This window comes from Rhinolophus ferrumequinum, chromosome 17 (genome assembly GCF_004115265.2).
Source record: "Rhinolophus ferrumequinum isolate MPI-CBG mRhiFer1 chromosome 17, mRhiFer1_v1.p, whole genome shotgun sequence".
NCBI classification, from domain to species: Eukaryota; Metazoa; Chordata; class Mammalia; order Chiroptera; family Rhinolophidae; genus Rhinolophus; species Rhinolophus ferrumequinum.
In genome coordinates, this window is record NC_046300.1 from 51,410,296 (window position 1) to 51,429,142 (window position 18,847).

At 42.6% G+C, this 18,847-nt stretch overlaps 1 protein-coding gene and 1 pseudogene across 14 annotated transcripts in view; both read right to left on the reverse strand.

The window, feature by feature from the left end:
- Window positions 1–18,847, reverse strand: part of ERC2 (ELKS/RAB6-interacting/CAST family member 2) — a 923,425-nt gene that overhangs the window by 782,328 nt on the left and 122,250 nt on the right. The gene's annotated exons all lie outside the window — the stretch shown is intronic.
- On the reverse strand, window positions 1,949–2,339 carry LOC117037279 (profilin-1-like; annotated as a pseudogene).

The following is an 18,847-nucleotide window of genomic DNA, read 5'->3' on the forward strand; positions in this document are numbered from 1 at the left end:
ACATGTAATATTAAGTTAGAATTCTTAAGAAATATAGCATTTTAAAAAATCCTGTGTTTCTGAGAGACTAGGGAAAGACCACGCCTGATCAACTTACTTATTAGAATAGCTGGCGACACTTGGAAAGTTGCCACGCTGATTGATACTAATGACAAAGTTGACAAAAAAATCTCTCATAAAAAACTTGAAAGTGAGACAAAACCTACAGGATTAGAATACATAAACCTACATATTTATTGAAGGGTGGCATATAAACCAGCACAGTAGACTAAAATGTGGCTTCTAAAAGGCGGTAGATTCTCTATCCAATTAGAGAATGTAAAAAGACTATATAACGTGCTCCCTATTAAAGAAACAACTGAAAGCTCATTTCATCCCAGGGTCCCACCTTCTCTCGAGTTCGCACACAAAGGGCCCATGTGGGACACAGAGATGTCAGAGGCCATTTTTCCATGATTTCACCTTTTATAAAAGAGGTCATGATTTTCACGATACATGACTAAAAGGATTGTTTTGAGTCAACTGAGAAAGCTGTAATTAAAAAAATAAAGTGGGAAGATATTCTGATATGCAGCCCCTCCAGCATGCACTGTATATAGATTGAAACATTTTGCTTAAGCGTTATCAGTGACCTACAAACCATAAGAAGAAATGCAATAGCAGGGACAGGACACCTTAAGCTAACGGAGCCTTGTAAATTAGAAGGCAGTGCCTGACAGATAATAGATTGAGAACTAAAAATACATATTAAAAAGCCAGATCAATCAGGCACCTGACCAAAAAAGCCATTTAACCAATAATCAGAAGCTGAATTCATTTAAGTTAGAGCTTACTTAAAAACTGTATCTGAACATAGAAAAACAACTCTGTCTCTGTACTCCACTGTGAGCCATCCTTCCATTCATTCATTCATTTGCCAAATGAACAAACAGACGAAGTACGCAGCTGTGTGCCAAGCATGGGAGACCTGGGAATAAACAATGTGAGTGGGCCTCAGCCTTCATGGAGCTTACAGTCTACAAGGGAAAGCAAAGCAGCCTACAAGTAATTAAAAAAAAAAAAAGATAACAGAAGTATCTATTTTAGTTGTAGGCAGTTCAAGCAAGTACATTGAAACTAGGATCAGAAGGCAAAGAAATACTAATTGGATGAGGAAAAAGTGAGGGAAGAGCATCACAGACAAAAGGAACACCAAGTGCAAAATCCCTAAGGAGTAGGGTATATTAACGGTGCTTAGAAAAGTCTAGGAAGGAGGGGCAGCATAGTGCAGTGGGTAAAAACGTGGACCCGGTAGCCAGTGAACCTGGGTTTGAATCCTAGCTCTATCATTTACTAGTTGTGTGACCCTGAGCAAGTTACTTAACCTCTCTATGCTTCCTATTTAAAACAGGAATAATACTTTCTATACAATGGGATTAGAATAGTGTCTGGCACGTAGAATGGTGTTTATTGAGTATGGTGGTTGGAACACAGAGATGAGGGAAGAGCAGCAGAGGCTGGGGAAGGCTGACTGGGGCCCAACCGCACATGGCCTTGGGGAGGAGAAATGTAAGCAGCCTCGGTCTTGGGGGTGTGGTAATGAATGTACCTACCAGCTAGACAGTAGGAAAACTTCCGCTGTATGTGGCTGAAAAGGAAAAAAAGGTCAACGTAGATAGTGCTGAGGTCATAGAAAATGTTTAAACGACATCATTACTCTACAGGTTTAAGATTTCCATTTTTTTTTTAGAAGAATCATTTTTATTCAGAAAATAAAACAAAAAAGTTTCCCACCCACACACAGGGGGAGGTATCTGTCCGTCTAGCCCTGGCCCCCAGTCCATGTGGTTTTGGCAGCAATAGGGGGTGTGGGGTAATGGCCCCCCAAAATTAAAATGATGTGTGTGTGTGTGGAAAGGAGAGAGGTGCAAAAGTAGTGGGGAATGGTGGTGGGGAGGGAAAGACAAAGTCAGTACTGGGAAGGCCACAGGTGGCAGGCCATTTCATGCATTTCTTGTTGGTCACACCACCTTCTGTGGACACCCTCTGTACCCCTCAGCAGGACTAGTGCTTGGCAGTCATGCTGACAGTGACGTTGAAGGTGGGGGCTCTGCTGATGTTCTTGGTACAAAGATCCATGGTAAATTCTTCATCCAAGCAGTGAGTTCCAGATCAGAACATTTCTGGTCCCCAAGTACCAGTCCATTCATGAAAAAACTTGACCGGACTTTGCCAACCAGGACACCAACCTCCGCTGGCGTGACGTTAATGAAGGTTTTCCTGTGGATGGCGGCCCAGACGGAGGGCGAGTCCTTAGAGCCCATGATGGCCGCGTCCCGACAGGTCCCCTCCGCCATGAGGTTGTCCTGGTGTGGGTCCACCCGGCCACCACGCTGCTACTGGGGCCGCGCTGGGCTCACTCTGCCTTGGGCGGGTGGGCAGCGGAGGCAGAGACCTGGGGCGGCGGCTGCACGCTGGACCAAGGCTCTGCTAGCTGTGCAGCAGCCCTCGCACTGCCACTTCTGGCTCCTCTCCTTTCTAGGTTTTTTTTTAAGATTTCCATTGTATCACTAATTTTTAAAAACCTAAATAGAAAAGCCAAAAACCGACCCATTGATCATATATTGCTCTGATTGCTAATAGAAAAACAGATGGATATTTTACAAACTCAAAATTTTAGTAGCGGGCATGGGAGATATGGTTAAGGCATAGTCTTGTGACACTTTGGAAAAAAACAACAAATTTGAATGGACGAATACTTGAGGCAAAGTCAGCACCAGGACCAGATAAGCCTGGCCCTAATGGTGCACAAACTGAAGGAAACTTAAATGCTTCAAGCTCCCAGATATCTCATTTTCTTCCATGTTTTTTCCTCCTGGAAAATAGCATCTTTCTTCAAAGGAACGACTGTCAACAGGCTTGAGCCAATCTGCAGGCAGGAAGACACCTGTCCACTAGGCCAAACCACAGTTCCCACACTTTGTCTACCAGGAAAAACCCAACCTTTCAGCATGGAGGGAAGAGTTCAGGTTTTGGAGCCCAGGAGCCCAGACACAGGTCTGGCTGCTGGCTGTACCACACACTGCTCAGGTGACCCTAAGTAAGTTACTTAACCTCTCTCGAATCCTCAGGGGCCTCATCTGCAAAAGGGGGAAAGCAATTTCACCTGTCTCCATGGGTTGTTGTGAGGACAAGTTGATATACAATTTATAAAGCACTAAGCACAGCTTCTCATACAGAGTGAGCACTTAAACGGCAGTTATGATTATTATCCCCCTTTCATTCCTGCAATGCCATCAAAATTGGGGATTAGAAAAGGCAGAGAAAGAAAACTCTGCTGGTAAATTGGTCACCTGTTTTGGAAAATGGGCATATCAACTAATGGTGGAGACACACCCATCCCTGCCCCCGCACGTCCACTCCTAAGTGTACACGCAACTGAGGAGCGTCCCGTGTGCACCAAGAGACAAGCACAAGAAAACTCATAGAAGGATCATTCATAATCGCCAGAAACTGGAAACAACCCAAGTGTCCATCAACAGTAGAATGGAAAAATAAATGATGAAACGATGGTATATTTATATAATAGAATAACACATGGTGCCAAAAATGAAGAAATCATGGCTCCACTCAACAAAAGGGATGACTCTCTCAAAGCCAATGCTGAATGAAACAAACCAGACCCAAAAGAATAAGCTAGATGATTCCATTTGTATAAAGTTCAAAGACAGGCAAATTAACTCTGGTGTTTAAAGATGCATATTTAGGTGGTAAAAGAATAAAGAAAAGAGATTACCATGAAGTCGGGGTAGCGGTTGGCTTTCAGAGGAAGGAGGGGGGTTGTGATTGGGGAGAAGAATAAAAGGAGGGCTTTGGGGGTTGTTTCTTGACCTGGATGATGGTTATGTATGTGCTATACTGATTCATTAAGCTATACATTTAGGTTTTGTAAACTTCTTGTATGTTTGCAATAGTTGAAAAACTAATCAGTGGGTCTGTCCCATCTAATCGTGCCCTCTTTTCAGGAGTGTCAGAGGCTCGGGGAATGTGTTTTACGCAGCTAGCTCTGCCGTTCTGAACCCTTGTCTGCTCAATCCCTAACCCTAGTGGGGGCTGACAGGCAGGGAGGATGCAGGAGAGATGAGGAAGTAGACCACCCCCTAGGCCTGTCTTGATGGAACTGCCTAACCTTTCCGTCCCAGTCTCGAGGGATACTCCCGGGGTCGGCCCCTGTCTTGTTACCATGTCACTTTTAAGACATGAAAATGAAGCAAAGTGAATAAAGAGGCTTATAATTAGCAATGGCCAGAAGTGAGAGACGCAAGGAGAAATGCCACATGGACTATTCATTCAACATATACAAAGTGCCAGGCCACAGTGATTGCTCCAGAGATGGGCATATGACCCAAGCAGGGCCAAAGTCCTTCTCTAAAATACACACAGAGACAGTCAGGGAGAGAAGCACTTTCCCCCTGAGGCTGGCAGGCTGTGAGAATGAGTCTGGAGCTTCTGGAGGTCACTTTCCCCAGCCATGTAGAGCAAATCATGTCTGCAAGTGGACAAAATAAGGCTGACAGAAGAGGGAAATAGGGCTGAGAGTTGGAGAGAGATAAGGCAAGGGCCTGAGAATGGGGCCTCATGCCAAGAGGAACAGAGGCCACCCAAGGCAGAGAGCACAGGTTTGGAGCCTTGAGTGCCCAGGTCCACCACTAACAGCCTAGTTTCTGCAACTTTGCCTCAATTCTGTCCTCAGCTATGATGCAACACTATGGGTCATATCTTGTGCTCAAGTCTATAAAAGAAAGACAAATAATATGCAGAATTCCTCTCAAGATATCAGTTTAATTAGGAAAACAGACACATCAACTGACAGTCAAAGAACATTGAACATACAGAGGTGGAGCGTCTTAACCAGACTAGAGCAGGGGAGGGAAGGGCCAGGGAAAGATTTCGGAGGAAGTGACCTGTGGGCTGAGCCTTACGGAATGCTTTGGATTCATCAGGAAAAAGTGAGGGGAATGGGTCATCGAGGCACCAGGGTGGGGGTAGAGGGGTAGCCAGAACAAAGGTGAGGAGTAAGAACAGGAAATTGTGGGGACCCTGAGAGCACTTGCTGGAGTGCAGTGTGGTTGGCAGGGAAAGCCAAGGAAGTAGGTCATAAGGGAGCTGAGAGCCACTTAAAAGAGTCTGGACTTTGTCATATAGGCAAAGAGAGCCACCTTTGAAAAGCTTTAATCAGGGGAAAAACGGTCCAATTTCCCTTTTAGAAAGATCAAGCTGTTTCTTAAGCCCATTGTCTGACAGAAGAGTCTCTCTCTCTCTCTCTCTCTCTCTTTCTCTCTCTCTCTTTCTCTCTCTCTCTCTCTTTCCTCTAACTCCAACAGCCCAAATCTCTAAAACTCCCATCAGTCTTTAAGTTTATTTCTTGAATTTTTCACCCCATAATGTAAACAATAAGGAGAGCATCAGCTAATGACGAGAGCGGCAGGCCAGCTGTCCTTAGAGCTGGGTTCGAATCCTGCCCCACCACTACCAGGCCTCATGAGCCACCCATGTCTTTAGTTCCACCTTCTCCACGGGTAAAATGAGTATTAACAATATCAGTTCTATACACCTCAGAGGGCTATTGTGAGAAGTGTAATAAAGTGGGTCAAAAAAATCACATCCCCAGGATCTTTGATCTGCTGAAGGACTTTGGTTACAGTAGCATCCTGATGTAAAACTACATCACACAGCACGCTTTATGCATTCTCTTATTAATTAAAAGTATATTAATCCTAACATTTGGTAAACATATATGATGAACATAGTATCTAAATTTTATTCAAAATAAATTAACAAGGATTTCTCATACCTGTACATCTCCAATATGATATTTGGGGTAATCTGTTTTAACTTTATTATTTTCTCTCCAAACGAGCAGCATTAAATACTACCACTAAGAAGATATATATTGATAGATACCTAATATTTAACTCAAAATGAAAGAAAGGAAAAATACACTAAAATGTGCAGAAAACACAAGGCTTAATAAAAGAACACAGATACCCAGAAAAAGTTTTCTGCGGGTAATAAAGTACTGGTACCTCAGCAGGGTATCAAAATCCCTTAGGAAGAATCAAATGTTTCCTGAAATTAGGTAGCAATATTGCCTCTAAAGTAAGGCTTCACAAACCTAGTGGGAGAATCATTGAGGTTTTACATTTTTTTAATCTAACTAATTTACAGAGCATTATTTTTTGAGCATTATTAATTGTCTGGGGACAAGTTTTCTTTTAATGGTTTGCATAATAGTCTGACAATTGCCCACAAGGTGGCACCAAACTCATGCCCAGAAGACAACCAAGTGAATTTTTTTAATTTTAAAAGCAGACATTCCAAATACTCAACAGACAGCTTCCTTTATAGCTTATCCTCAACAACGAGCCAGATTTATAGATATTAGCCTCCCTTTCTCCCTATATGATACAAAAGTTAAAACCGATTGCCACCTACAAGAAAACTTTTAAAGTAGACGGACCCTCTCTCAAGATAGAACTGTTCTACTTCTGTGCAAAGTTTTCAACAGAAAAAAAGAAAGAAAAAAGTATATAAATCCTAAAAATAAATGTCCCACTTCTTGGGGGAAAAAATCCTGAAACTAATTTAACACATTGAATCATACTCAGAAGTTGACCATTCTTTCCTTTCTTTTAAATTTTATTTGATTGAGCTTAGATGAGCCCATGTAAATCCTTAAAGAACTGAATGTTATTTAAAAATTGAAACAGATTTGCAATTAATACTTAATATAACAGGTCATGGTTATTTTAAAAGGATGAGATCTATTATTGGAGAGCTTCTCCTTCCTACCCACCTCCACCCTTTTCCATCTTACAAAGGCTATTCTAAGGTGAACTGGTCCAGGCCGGCGTAGAGCTCTGGGTACCAATAATAAAAGTCATTTTGGGAATAGACACAATGCATCACTGTTGGGTTAGGGGATATTTCTGCCAATTAAAAAAGTGTTCTGGGCCTGAGCCACTGGCAGGCAAGCCTTCCATTTTGCAAAAGCAGAGGTTGTGCAGAGCAATAGATTATCCTCAAAGGACCCAGATTCCTGTCAGCATGAGAAGAGAGCTACCTGACAGGAAGAGAAGCTTTTGTCCCACTGGCCACCCCCACCACAGACAAGACTGACCACCCACGAAGGGCTCGTATCATGAGTTCATCAACCCTTTAGAAAAAAGCTAAAAGGAAAGAACAAGGTATATAAATCCCATTCTGAGACCACCAAGTTATCTGTCTGCCCATCACCCAGCACCATCCCACGGGGCACGCCTGAGAAGGTTCCCTAATCCTATTAGCAATTCTGAGTCATTTGTGCAGCATCCAGAACATTGGCTCACCAAGGAAACACCCTTAATCACAACTCCTGGACTTCTATATATTTGTGATTCCTGAAAAGACAAAGTAAACTTCCTGTTCACTTATTTCTGTTTCCTAAGCAAGGTATCCCAAGACCACGTGCAAGTGGTTTGTGATCTCAGAGTCAAGACATTCCGGGAGGCTTGTGAAGGTGCTTCCCGTACAGCCCACGCTGCCCACCGGGACAGACACTCCCACCGGCTGGCTGCAGAGGCAGGGAGGCAAAGGGAGGCAAGGACGTGGTCGCATGCATCACCGCCTAGCTGAGAGCCTGCTCATTTGTCCCTCTGCATTCTGCAAACCTGCAGCACTGACCCTGCACCCTGCCTCTCCCTCCAACGTGAGGAATACAGAACTCAAGCTTCTCAGAACGCAACTCTCTTCCAAGCAGTTTAAGCTCAGGGCAACCTAGCAGACATTTTAAGTCAATGTCCCAGACCTTTTAAACAGTGCTGCAGAAGCCCGCTGTTACCCTGATGTTTAAACTGACAATACCACTTACTGACATCACAAAACTGAGAACGAATTCCTACAGTAAAATATTGTAATCACAAAAGCATGTATCACTTCTCTTAATTCACTAGGCAATGCAAGAACTGTAAGACTTTAACAGGGGAATGGCACGATGGAGTTTCAGTGTTGGAATCCATAATAACCAATATCCCTAGTGATGCAGCTTTGTATTAAAATAGGTAGGAAACTCCATTCATTAGACATTTTCCATGGGCCCGCTTCTCTGCTAAGCACGTGCCATTTTCCTTTGAAAAAATTTATTTCATAACTGTAAACTTCCAAAGGACGCATGGCAAATCCCTGTGTGTGCCTTTCTGTCCTGTTCAGCACACATTTACCAGCAGGCTGCGTCAAGCACCATGATAGACAGAAATGCTCAGGCCTGGTCCCTTCTTTTAGGGGTCTTACACCGCAGACGGGGAGGAGAACACATACACAGCATCTGCCAGGAATGTATCAGGTCCTGCCCAGCAGGGAGCAACTACTCATACATGTGTTCTAGACCCACGTTCATTAGAACAATCCTTCACTGAAGAAAGAGGGGGAAAATGGAATATAAAATTGAATAAAATGGGGCAGAGAGGTCATGAAGAATCTGAGAAACGCTTATCCGTGCAATGAGGAAATGCTCTCTCATGAGGGTTCTCTTTTAGTTCACCAAGGAAAAATAAATTCTCTAAGGGGCATTTACTCTGATCAAGTTGAAGCCCCTCATCCTGTCTTTGCCTGATCATCCCTCTTCCCCAGTCAGGCCCCGAACTGACTATACCCCTTTCTTTTGATCCTTTTAAACTTCGCCAGCTCATACCAAGCTCCTCTCTCTCCTCTCTCTCTCTCTCTCACACACACACACACACACCAAACTGTTAGAAGCTCCACAGCCAATACTTCCCCATTAGGCTGTCACTCCATGAGGCCAGAGGCTTCGTCCTGCTAATATCATTGCATCCCCAATGCCTGCAACATAATAAGCACTTAATAAATAACTGTCAGTTATAGAATTTTACTTTTTAGATAACTTGACTTTCTCCCCCAAAAGACAGTATGCTCATAGAGGACTGAAAACGTCTGGCTTCCAGAAAGCGCACCAAAAGTGTTCATTGAATAAACAAACAGCAAACATTAGGCCACAAGGCAGAGCTGTCTAAATTAAATTATTCTTCCTTATTATAAAGTTGGGTTTCTTAATCATAAATTTCCTTCCTTCACAAAGTCTTGTCCTCGTTAGCTTTGCAAATACTGTTGTTTGCATTCAAAAGCCACAATATAATGCCAGACTGAAGAATTCAATAACAACAAAGAAAGGATTACTTATTTCAATAACCTTATCTGTTGAAATTTAACATTCTTTCCCCACCAGAGAATACACTGCATGATCCCTGGCTCTTAATCCAGCTTGCCTGTGTGATTAGGGCTTATCAGAGTAAACAGGCAGAGAGAGGCAGATGGGTATTTCAAATACCATGTAAAACAAAATATCCTTTTACATTTGTAAAATAAATACTATTCCATTGCTCCTATCTCCTGGATACAGTGGCAAGAAGAAAAAACAAAGAAAACAAAGGTAAGAAAAGGACCCAAGATCTCTCGGAATACCTAATAACCTCGATTCAGCTAGCCACCTGAGCCCTGAGCGCAACCAGGCCTCCAGGGCCCAGACACAAAGCCTTGGTCCTCCTCTTCTTCACCCTCCGTGGCGAGCCCTGTGAGGGGGCCTGACAGCAAGCTGCCTGCTCGTGGTCTGTTGAGCACACAGCTCGCAGTGATGCTAACCAAGTGCCCTCATGTCTGCCTCCAGTACATGCCTGCACCATCCCTCAGAATGAAGAGCCAGGAGCTGCTCCCCTCCACTCCGCACCCCACCCCCTCCACACCAAAATGGCAAGAAGTGAAAAGATATCAAGAGCACCCGTTACTAAAAGGTGGATGGGCCCTGACACCCACATATAACACAATGCATTTACTATGAAAATGGATTGAAGTTATTCCCTCAGTAGTTTTTGTTTTCTGTTATCAAGCCATCCACCACACCATTAACCCCAAGCAAAAATAAAACAAAAGGCAACAAGCGAACAAGCAACACAAACAAACTCACAGACGCAGACGACAATACGGTGGTTACCAGAGGGGGGGTGGGGGAAGGGTGAAGAGGGTAAAGGTGTCAAATACATGGTGAACAGAAGGAGACAAGACTTTGTACACAATTGAGTCTACAAATGTCATACTATAAAGTTGTACACCTGAAAACGTATATATAATGTTATTAGCCAATGTTACCCCAATACATTTAATTACTAAAAAAAAGAAATCAGAATTGGAGCATTTCCACTAATGGAACATCAGTTGATTCCATCGTTCCCCGATAATGATAGGTCAGTCACTCAATGAGTGAGGGCCTACTATGTGCAAAAGGTCGTTATACTTTATCTTCTACTCGTCTGTCAGGTATTTCAAGGGCAGGGCCATGTATTCCCAGTTCTAAGCACAGTGCCTATTATACAAGAAGTGAAGAGATGGACAACAAATCCTTGTTGGATGTGCTGATGAAATCGTTCCGGGGTGTGTTAACGATAAACTGATAAAGGTACCAGTTCCCAATGTTCCTTCTCACAAAGGCCACTTAAGGCAGCACCAAGCCGCACAGCGAGGGTCCCATTTACATTTCACTCCGAAAACAATAAAGTCTGAATACAGGTTTGCCTTTAATGTGTTTTGTTCGATCATTTATTCAACAAATTTTATTGACCGTCTACCTTATGCCAGCCCATAGAGATGCAACATTAAAAAAGAGAGGCACAGCCTCACGCTCAGTGAGCTTACAGTCTCGCTGAAAGCACAAGCATTCAGCGAGACATTCCCCAGACACGTTGCAGGGGCTCGCCAAGTAAAACACAAGTGCTCTTGTTCAACTTAGGCAGGAAAATGGAAACAATTGGTCTGTGGAAACAGTCATTTGTAGGATAACAGAGACAGTGACACTGAGGAGCTGCAGAAGTGAAGGACAGCTGTCTGCTTCAAAACAATGTGACATTTATGCAAAGAGGAAGATAGAGGTTGGGAGTGAAAGAGAACAATGATAATAGTAAAGAAAACTGTTCAGAAACTATCAGCAAGGCTCCGCTGAAAGGTTCTGCAGGGAGCGTACATGTGAGAGCGGTACAAGGGCATCAGAGCAGTTCTAAGATTTCTACTGTCACAGATGACCCATTTCCACCTGTACACCCTCGCTTAAGAATATTATGAAATGTTTGAGCACACACAGCAGTGTAATGTATAAGACGTATCATTGAGTGTGGAGGGTTTATTAGGTATATGACGCCCTTGGTGGCCTCTGGGAAGCTGGGAACCCTGCATCACTTCCCACCCTGCCTGTTGCCTGTGCCAGGCCAGGGGGAGAAAGAAAGTGACCTCACACAACCTTCGAAGTCTCATTCTCTTTATTATTTGGAGACCCACTCTTCCCCCTACAAGGAGGTCAAACCACCCAAACAGACATCATCCCAGAGGAGGAATCACTAGGCCATAGGATATGAATATTTTTGAGGCTTTTGATACATTTTGTCCGTTTCATTTTGGCTTTTTATGCTACTAAAAATCTCTGTGGAACAGAACTCAGTGTAACACTTTGAATAAAAATGATTTACTGTGTATATTTAAAAAGCTGCCTTTTCTCAATTTGCTAACACATTTTTAGAAATTAAAGTGTGGTCTCCGTGGCTGTGTCAGTCTTTTTTAAACTTCTAGTTGGTAACTGGAACACTTTAAAAACTGATGTTGGCTAATTTAATGTGATTATTCCTTTAGTAAAATCATGACAATAACAACTTTTCCTTAATATTGATTGAAGAGTATTTTAGTCACTTAGACCTTTGTTGAAACATTAGGTCATTTGATTCTTAAAATACACGCTAACCTCCCCTCAAAAAGAATAATAACCATAGTTTTAGAATTTTTGTTATTGAACTTAAATTGTTTTATATCATATCTTTATTTTATAAAAACGCTTATTCCTTAAATGAGGAATCATTCATTCAACTATTACAATTACCTGTGTGGTAGACATTCTTCTAATTACTTGGGCCAAAGGGGAAACAAAATTCAGAACCTCTCCTCAAGAAGATGACAATCAATAAGAGAACCAGGCATGGAAGCAATTGTATTTAATATGTTAATATATGGAAAGACATTTGTACAAAGAACAAAGAGAATATTGAGAAAGGAACATCTAAGTACCTTCGGGAAACTCAGGAAGGGTTTCATAGAGGAGGTAACTTGAGCTAAAACTTGAAGACATAGAGACTGACATGTAGACAGAAAGAACGATCCTTCTAGGCAGAGGATGCTGCAAGTAGTTTAGTAAGGAAAGCACACACAGAGCATGTATTAGGAGACTGGGCAGGTCATGGAGAGGTTAGCCCACTGTGCTGAGGAGTTTCACTTTCTTTTGGGGATAGCATGGAACAATGAAGATTTATGAGAAATGAAGAAACATGGTCTAATTTAGGTTTCCTATAGGAAATGGGGTAGAATGGGATAAGATTATAAAAGAGTGAGTAGTTAGAAAGTAAAAGTCCAGTGAGAGGTAAACACCCTGAAATAAAATAGTGGTGGGAATCAAAAGAGATGTATAATACAAATGGTATTAAGGAAATAGAGGATAAGGGATCTTCTATTTTGACTAGATATTGAGAACAAGAGAAGACATAAAAGAAAAAGATAATTCCGAGGTTTCTGGCAAGTAAATTTGTAGTTGTGCCATTCGAGGACCTAAGGAATAAAGAGGCTGCAGAATGGGGAGGGGGATAGTAAGCTCTGATGGGATACTGCACTGGCCAGGCTAGATTAGGATGAACTATGACAACAGATAATCCCCAAATCTCAGTGATTTAAACAGCCAACACTAAATTCTCACTCATATTAGTGTCTATTGTGCTTCAGCAGGCCTCCCTTTGGGGTCCAGACTGATGGGGCCCTACCATCTGGAACACAGCTGTAAGCAAATGCAAGTGAACAGAGTGCCAAAGATTCACACCCTGACAATTACATACTTTGGCCCACGAGTGGCACACATCACTTCTACTCATAATCCATTGGCCAAAAATAGGCGTATGATTGCGTCTAACTTCAACGGGGCAGGCAAGCAGCAGTCTGCTTGGAAGCAGCCCAGAAATAGCCCACAGGTAGAGAACTAGATATCAGTGGTCAGCAGTAATGTCCACTAAAGACATGTTAGGTCTGAAGTATCTGTAGGACAATAAAAGTGCCATCGACAAGACCATCTTATGTGTAGGCTACAGCTCGGGAAAGGTGTCAGGGTGGAGATAAAGACTAAGGAGCTACAAGGCTAAATGTGAAAATACTGGCCCTCCATGCATCTACATGAAATCGCATCTCAGAGGTTGATCTGCTGTAGTCACAGAGCAGCACAGATGTGGCCCCCAGGAGTCTGACGCCAGACTCAACATTCTTTTCTGCCCCACTGCAGGTGCCTCTAGTGGAATATGCTACCTGGACAGATTCTGTTCAAACAGCTATTATCTGTTCAGGAAATGTGGCATTATCCTGATTTTATCACCAAGTCAAAAACTTTCCCATATTTGCCCATTCTCTCAGAAAGCCAAGGTAAATTTTGGTGGTACTCACTCACATTTGGATAATGCCTTTATTTTTTCAAATAAAGATCTATCCTGTGTGAGGGTTTTACAGTGTGAGGGTCACTTTTCTAAACATATATCACAGTCCTCTGTTTTAAATCAGAACTAAAGGAAAACTGAATTTTACACTGTAGAAGCAGTCTGCAAACTTTTTCTGGTAAACGAATGGGCATGGCTATATACCAATAAAATTTAATTTATAAAAACAGATGGACAACCATATCTGGCCCACGGGCTGTCGTTTGTCAACCACTTCACTAAAGGATGAAATCAATTAATAACAATATTACTTTGGGGTATATTATAAAGAGATTAGTAATTAAATCTCAAGTTGGAAACTAGTGTTGTACAAGATGGAAATGTGGAGATCACAAGAGCAGAGGTGGATCCTGTTCCTTCCTTCCTATTGGCTCCCTGCTCCTGTGGGTGTGGCCCAGCCATGCTTCACTCGGCAGCATTTCTTTCCTGTGGCAGCTGCTGAGTCCAGTTCACAGTCTTTCTGCAGCCCCCTTAGAGACCAGAGCCCCAGCCTGCCTCCTCCTCAGGTTCGGGTCCCAGCCTTCTTCCCCTCACCTGTGCTCAGAGACTCCAACATGAACCAGATAAGTACCTCAGCACCAGCCGTCATCTTGGAGACGAGGGTTCAGACCCACAGGGCCTCTCCTCCAAGATTCTAAATATTAATAACCCATCACTAGGAGTGGTAAATGCCTCCTGTGGTTGCTGCTTCCATCACACATTAGCGTTCTCTTATTGCCTGTTCTTCAATATCAAGTTGATCATTTTCAATATTAAATTCCCTCAGTTAAAATAATCAGTGTAGCTTCTGTCTCCTGACTCAACCCAGACTGATACATACACAGTTCAGCAATTTCAAAATAACTCAAACCCTCATTTGTGTTTCTTGAGCTCTATGAAGTGGACACACTATTCTGTACTTTACTTAAAATCCATCTGTTGCTCTCAAATCCCACAGCTGCTCCCAGACCTGCAAGAGTCTCCCCTTCCCCCAATTCCTTCCTACCCTTCGCCTCTCCTCTGGTCTCTTTTTCCTTCCTCCCCAACTCCTTTCCTCCTAATTCTCTATCACAAAACCCCAAGGATCAGTCTGCCAAAAAGGATGAGCCTCCAAGAGTGGCAGAGCCAAGTCTAGAGGACAGGGCACCTGGCTCCTTTCCTCACACCAGGCCTTATAAACTGAAATGGGAAGGCAGGAACACAGGAAACAAGCCACGCAGCATAAGAACTCTGGGACATCAATGTTGTCTTTGTCAAAGGTGGTGTTACCACTGCATTCACCCTCAGGGAGAAACGGGGAGCTGAGGGGACTGAAAAGTGTGCCCTATCCAGATGTCAGAGCATCCGTTTTTCAAAGGAGGGGGGAAAAATCAGTATGTTTATGTGAAATCTCCAGGTTTTTAAACACTGGCTCAACTTTCTTTAACATTGTGCAAGTTCAATGAAACTTGCCCAATGCTGCCCATATGCCCTGTTAGCTACTACAACTGCCTTATATTAGCCATAAATCCATTGAGCATATTCCATTTTCTTGACAAAGATTTGATAATTAAAACTATTCCTTTATTTTTTAATACTTACCTACAGAGCTCTGAATTATAACAGCAAACGAAAAATAGGATTCTCTTCCCTGCCACTTTTCCAAGTTGCCATCAAAATAAAAGAAACAAAGCAAAAAAGAATTGAGTAACAGAAGATACTACTTGATTTAAACCTTCAGAAAATCTGGGATTCAACTTTAAAAATATTAACAGAAGAAAACCACTCTATAAAACAGAGATTTTAAAGTCTGTTTTAGAAGAAGGTGGTAGTGTTACATTATTTTTTAAGTAATATTTAAATGTGTTCTAGAGTTCTAAATGCCACAAAGAGAGTAGGCCTGGTGCATACATGCCAAAATGGTGACAATGAAATTAGAGCTTGATCTGGTGGTAAATTACCCTCTGCTCATCTCACCAACACCTAAGGCTCTGAAATGGAGAAGGCATCATATGAATAAGCAGACCATTTGGGTATACAGAAGGAAACACACCCACCTACCTCCAAAACGCCCCATGTAAAATTACCCAATCTGTAAGAGAAAGACACACTAGCTCTATAATTACCAGATGTGAACTAAAATCTCATGCCCTTTTAAAAGCTTAGCTACATTTCCCAGCCACACTTTATCAGCCTCAGAACAAACTCCATAGCAGTATGGTACTTGCTGCTTGGAATGTCTAATAACACAGACCAACGTGAAATCCACTGGCTGGGAGACAATGCAATGTCAGTAATGCTAGAGTAGGGGGTAAGGCGGGAAAGAAGGGGTTAATTTCTTCTTCTTTGTTCCCAAACGCTCCTGTGTGTTGTTACTACAGCAGGAAAAAAATTACAATTTCCTACAACTGTGCTTTACCTCCCAAGTGCTTATTGTAAACTACAGAAAGAACTAGGCTACCTAAAACCCACAACCTCACTCTCCAGGAGCCAGAAAGGAGTCATAAAGGCCCCTGCAGGTTCATGTGGGTGTTACAAAGGCCAGTCCCTAAAGAGTCCTTGGAGACCTACTGTATCTTCAGTCCACTGACTCTTACTTGACACAAAATTCTGACCAGTCTGTATGATTTCGAAGTTCACAGATCAGACTCAGGAAACTTCAGCATGGAGACAAATCAAAGGCACTTGAAAAAGAAAAGCACATATATATTATGAAATGCCAGAGCATATGGTAAACACACCAAATGTTGAAGAGAAAGGGAGATGTGTTAAAGAAGTGAAGAGGAATGCATGAGCCCATTGCTCAAAGTGAGCCTCGAAGCAAAGAGACTGGAGCAGGGTAGGATAGAAACAGGCAGTATTCTGGCATCAGTAGGAAAGGAACTGATTTGAAATAGCCCAAAGGGGCAGAAATATCATGATTCTCATAGCTGTCAGAGTAGCAGCTAATGTTCAAGTGGCCTTAAGCATGCAGGCTCAACGTCAAGTGTTTCACCTGCTTTCTCTTAGTCAACCCTCTCAGCAACCCTGTGAGGAGGGTTTTATGTCCATTTTACAGATGAACCTATAGAGGCTTAGAGAGTTCGAGCTCAAGGTCATCTGGCTAGGAAAGGGCATAGCCAGAATTAAATTCCAGATCTGCCTAGTTCCAAAGCCTGCCCTGAGTAGGAGAAGTGGGAGAGGCAAAGGGGAAAAGAAAAAGCATGATGTTATTCAATGATGCAAAGTACCACCATGACCCTGGATCTCTGTACTCTGCATCCAGGACAGCTCTGTGAGGGCAGGGCCCATGTCTCACACAGCGTCTGGCACGTGGTCTATGCTCTAGCTAATGAATGATTCTTTCCATAGGACAATCCTATAATGTAGGTATTGATATCCCCACTTAACAGTTGAAGAAACAGAGCAATTCTTTAAAGCATCCATTCTAAAAGAGAAAACAAAAACAAAAAACTCCCAGTGAAAGATAAAACCACGGGTTATTTTGACAGGCCAAATGACTGCCCTTGTCAAACAACTGACAGAATACTGGGAAGCAAAATAAGGCAGAACTACTAGGGGATGTAAAATAAGACATCTTGTACTATTCCTTTTTCTTCACTTTAATATTTGAGATAACATAATTTGCAGTAACATCAGTAAACAGCTCTCTATACAACAAAATGTCACTTACAGACGATACCCTTAAAAAGTTCACCAATGACAATGAGGCAGGGCATCATTTGAAAGAAAGAAAAGAAAGAAAAAGAGAGAGATTGACAGAGACAGAGACAAAGAGACAGAAAGAAAACTAACAACCCAGAAAATGAGGCAGCTCATTACGTGTTCTCCTCCAAATTCTGCAGAATCACACTTAAAGTGACAGATGTGAAGAGGAAGGAGGTTCACACCCAGAAAGGCAGAACTATTTTGGGGAGGTTTGTTAGAGGAGGTGGCAGAGAGCCTGGAGAACTAGTGCACAGATGTAGGTCTGGCACATGCATGCGTGCATGCATTCATTCATTCATTCATTCATTCATGCATGCATGCATGCAACAAACATTTACTAAGCCCCTACAATGAGCTTGGCTCATCAACAGAAGCTGGAGATGTTGTGGGAAACCTGCCCCTTAAGAAGCTCACAATCTACTAGAAATTTTCAGGCCAGTAGTAAGTCAGTTAATACAACCCATGATGGGGTATTAATAGGACCTCAGCCTGGGAGAGGAGAGGTTGAGAAGTCTTCTCGGAAGCGACTTGTCAGTGTTAAAGCGGGGGACAGCCAAAAACAAAGTGGAAGGAAGGTTGGAGAGTTTATCAGGAATAGGGCTTTGCATGCTATAGCAAGGGTTTTATACTTTATCCTGAAAGAAACGGAAAGCCATTCAATGTTTCATTATCAGAGGGATTACATGCCCAAATTGTCATTAAAAACAATACAAATCTGGAGCCAGTTTGGATAACAGATTTGAAAGAGGTTTAGACTGGAGGCAAGAAGGTAAGTCAAGAGACTACAGCAACTGTTCATGTTACAACTATTGAAACCTAAACTAAGGTAGGGATGGGAGAATGAAAAGTAGGGAAAGGAGTCAAGAGACACTTGTGAGAGAGAATCATAGGAATTTGGGACCAATAAGGATAAGGGTTATGAAAAGGAACCAAGGATGGCCTCAAAGTATGTGGTTTGGTGGTTGTGGGGTTAGGATGCTGGAAACATTGCCTCAGAAAGGCACAGAGAATAAGGAGGGGGGTAGGCAGCAAGTTCAGACTTGGACACGTGGCATTTAAAGTGCCTGCTTGGTGAGAGCTCCTAGTCATCCATATCTCTATATCACACTCACTGTATTAGTTATCAATTGCTACATAACAATATGAGCACACATTTAGCAGCTTCAAGCAACACCATTTATCTCCTAGTTTCTGTGGGTCAGGAGTCCTGGTATGACTAAGCTGATTCTTCTGCAAAGCGGCAATGAACAGGTCAGCCAGGGCTGGGTTCTCAGCTAGAGCTCAACTGGGGAAGACTCCATTTCTTAGCTCATGTGATTAGTGGCAGCACGCAGTTCATTGCAGACTGCCAGACTGAAGGCCTCAGCTCCTTACGGGCTGTTGACTGGAGTCACCCGCGGCTCCTTGCCACATGGCCCTTTCCACAAGTAACTGACAAAATGGCCGCATTCTTCCTTAAAGCCATCCAGAATGAGCATCTCCTTGCACTACAGACATTACAATATCATGTCTCATAATCACGTACTAGCAATCACATACATACCATCATCTTTACTGTATTTTATTGGTTAGAAGCAAGTCACAGATTT